A 4,033-nucleotide genomic window follows, 5' to 3' on the forward strand; every position below is an offset into this window, starting at 1 on the left:
TAAACCCCACGAAAGAGTTCAGTGGAAGCTGAAGATGTCATTCCTGCTGTATGAAAGGAGCCCTACGCTTCAGATGAAGTGTTTGAATTGACATGAAGGGGTGAAGAACATAAATAAAATCAAATAATAAAAAATACAGAAAGGAGCTAGAAATAAACCAACAAATCAAGCCCAGATGAATAGCAATAGGCCCAAGAATGCCTACAAGTCCTGATAGGTGTAAGTGTGATAGTGATAGGCGATCGGGGCATTCGTGGCTCGGATTGCGTCCCCAAGTTTGTCCCAAGGCCATAGGAAATCACTATACTGTATCTTCCTCGTATACCAAGTAAAATACTTGGTGCTAATCGCGTGATGGTACCGCGGCGGCGGTGACACAGCACGTGCTCAATGTCACCGGGTAATTTGCACTTGTACAGCGGCGAGCTGAGTTGCCGGATCTTAATCAAAAATCTACTGTCTCAACCGATGAATGATGCCTCAGCGTGCTTGCCCATGCAGTCCCCAAGGGACGCTGTAGGTGCACTGACGGCCAATGGCAAAAAGAAGGGCGTACTGACGATCAGAGCCGGCCCTACAAATAACTTGCATTCATCTGATGTGCGCGACAAGAGCTCTGACGCCCTCACGGGAAAATTAAATCTCTGTAGTGGATTGCACACATCACCTGAATCTTAAACCAACATTTAGATTCAGTGCACATTACAACCCACGGAGACCAGGCCTGTTTCATGCCAGTTTGACAGCTCTGAACCTCACGTCTTTTTTTTTTTTTCTCTTCCTATCGTCGATTCACCATTCCAATTCCTTTTGTTCACGCCGCCCGATTCGTGGCCTATCCCCTCCAGTGGGTATGTTCCCCGGTTTCGGAGGTCGTAATCATCGTCATCAACGCAAAAACATATCGTTCAAGCCTGCTTTTCCAGTAACCCATAAGCGTATACTTGTGCTGCACTCAGGCCAACTCGCGCATAACACGCATGCTCGCCTCAATAGCGTGCCGCTGCCCCCACTGCTCCACCTCGCTCGTCCTCCGTCGCAGTGAAATGAGCCGGCCATCCGTTCATTTGTCATGTGACGCAGCGCGGCTCTGCTATGCCACACAACTCGTGGCTCTGTGCTTCCATCAGCCGACAACCGATGCGGCGCCAGGACGCACTCCTTCCTCCTGGCGCTTACTTGCTGCTGATCTCAGAGTTCCGTGTAACTCAGCGCAGCGCGGTCTCTGCACTTTCCTTGAACGCTAGAATCGACCCAGACTTTACTACGATCAGTCAGCAAAGTCGCCACATTCGCCGCCGAAATGAACCACCTTGAATTCGGGACGTGACGAGTAGACGGTTGAAAGCTCAGTTCTCACATGATGTTCTACGCAACCTGGTTCGACAATGCTCAAGCGAAACCTTCTCGATGTAATAATCATTTCTATGGCCACAAATCAGCCCTAGTGCCTCGTTCAGACCACTACGTCTCCATTTAAGCCCTCGTCGTCTGGGCGCGCTGTTATTCGATCGTGCCTTCCGCCGCACTCCGATTCGATACCGACATATGCAGCCCTCATAAACAACGAGAAACCTAATGGGCCTTGGCCTAAAGGTGTGCCGAGGTTCTTACCCTCCAGAGCGAAGCCATACCAAGGCAGGCTGTGACAATCCTCAACTGCGTCTGCTCAGCGTCCCTGCATGTCGTATATATACGAGAAGTAAAATCTGGCGCACCAAGTGAAGCGTGATTTTAAGCCCCCAACCCCCTGTGTCTTTCTCTCGTGTTCTGCTTTTCTGCACAAAACACAGACAGGCACCGGACTCATTAGGGGTTTGACGCTTTTCGAGCGTCTTCTTCCTGCTCGAGCCATGTGCGCGCAGTGACAGTCGCGAGAGGAAAACAAAGGTGCCATTTGCAACGCTCCAAGCGCGAGCCCCAGCTCCTTCATCTGCGCACGCCACTATATTCCCTCTCCATGGCCAGAAGAAAGTCCGTGAGCACGAGTTCCGCTTCACTGCAAATTTGGCGCCGAGCCGTGCTCCCTCAAGGACTGCAGAAGATAGCGCCAACCTTTCCTTTCTCATAACGAACCACTTCGTAGTTCACTGCAAAGGCCCTGTTTCCTGTCCTCGTCGCTACACCAACGCCTATGTATACGAGCGCCTTTCGCGCGACGACGTGTGTGCCACGCCAAGGGAGCGCCACATTCCCCACAAAAACTACTCCGCGATCGTTCGGCCACCACGAGAGTGGTGACTTTCAAACGTTCTTGTGGCATTATTTATCCCGCTAGTTCCAAGAAACCATACTTTTTTTCAAAACGCACTAAGGCAATAATTTTCATCGCACACGCATATACACCGCGGTTTGTAGCATTTATAGCACAATAATTTGTTGAAAGTGATCAATTTGCAAATTCACAAAGTCATTTGAAGCCAGAAGGACACGGTTTAGACAGATCCATGCACTACACCCATCATCTCCCATGCTGTCTGAAACGCCGCACCTGCCGCTCTCGTAGACCCCGTAGCGTCACAGTTCTGCCCATCGTGAAGGCTGCGATGTAGCGTCCTTTCATGTAATGAATTCTCCCTGTCTGTAAAAGCGGCTATATTTAGCATGTGCTATGGCAGCATGTCGCTGACTTTTGCGGCACCACTTGCTCTCAATATTTGCTTCCGACGTTGGTGTTTAAACTTGTGGCGCAAAGTTTATAGTTACTATTCGGATTAGGCACGCCTCCCATGCAAAGCCTTTAATTGATTGTTGCATGCGCGGCCTTTCCAATTAATTAAAATAATCGCTAAATACAATGCGATATATAGGAATAAAAGTTATTATTTAATGTTAGTATAGCGGCGTCGGGCATAAAAGGACTGGTTCTATGCATACTTGTTTAGCTACATTATAGGGTTTTACGTGCCAAAACCAGTTCTGATTATGAGGCACGCCGTAGTGGGGGACTCCGGAAATTTGGACCACCTGGGGTTCTTTAACGTGCACCTAAATCTAAGTACACGGGTGTTTTTCGCATTTCGCCCCCATCGAAATGCGGCCGCCGTGGCCGGGATTCGATCCCGTGACCTCGTGCTCAGCAGCCCAACACCATAGCCACTGAGCAACCACGGCGGGTATACTTGTTTAGCTATCTAGCACCGACCGACTAAGCTATTAGTTGGCAACCTTACGGTTCACCTCGTAGGAATTTAGGCCAGGTAATGCTCAGCCTCATTAGAACTTTTTGATGGGCTAGATTGTTGATCACGCTGAAGTAAAGCTGCAGCACGACATTTTAAAATTTTGTGGTGTTTTCTCGTGCCAGAACCACGATCTGATTATGAGGCACGTCGTAGTGGGGGGACTCCGGAATCAATTGTACCGGCTGGGTTTTTTAACGTGCACCTAAACACGGGTGTTTTCGCATTTCGCCTCCGTCGAAGTGCGGCCGCCGCGGCCGGGATTTGATTCCTCGTGCTAAGCAGCCCAACACCATATAGCCAATAATAAGCAACCACGGCGAGTCAGCACGACATCAACAAAGACGAGAATCCGTCTTAGTCACTTCAGCACAGGTTACGTTTGTTTAACACCACTTTTCAGGTCGGCACCAATTATGATATCCCTGCAATGGGCTAAATAGTATATGGAATGTCGTCTGCACACCAAGTTATCATTGTGCGAGAATAAGGAAAACCGAGGGGCTGAACATTTTGTTAGTCACAACTATAACAGCCAATGAAGCCACAGAAAGCATATAGGGGGAGCTTGTAAAAACATTATATATTAAAAGAATGCGGTCTTGTAACGTATAGTCACGTGGTTCTGGTCACGCAGCAAAGCCGCTGCTGATTATACAGCATCTGTTTTCAGCGCGTATTGTTGTCTGGATGCAAGTTATTAGGGAGCTTTAGAAATCGCCAATTCACACGGTTAGAAGTTGGCCACGAGCACAAGAGATCCAATTATAGATCGAGGTTTCGAAGACATGCAATGCCGTTAATTATATTTCTTGGGTGCGCAATTTATTAACCTTTCAATCATACCTTAG

The sequence above is a fragment of the Dermacentor silvarum genome, chromosome 8 (assembly GCF_013339745.2).
Source record: "Dermacentor silvarum isolate Dsil-2018 chromosome 8, BIME_Dsil_1.4, whole genome shotgun sequence".
NCBI classification, from domain to species: Eukaryota; Metazoa; Arthropoda; class Arachnida; order Ixodida; family Ixodidae; genus Dermacentor; species Dermacentor silvarum.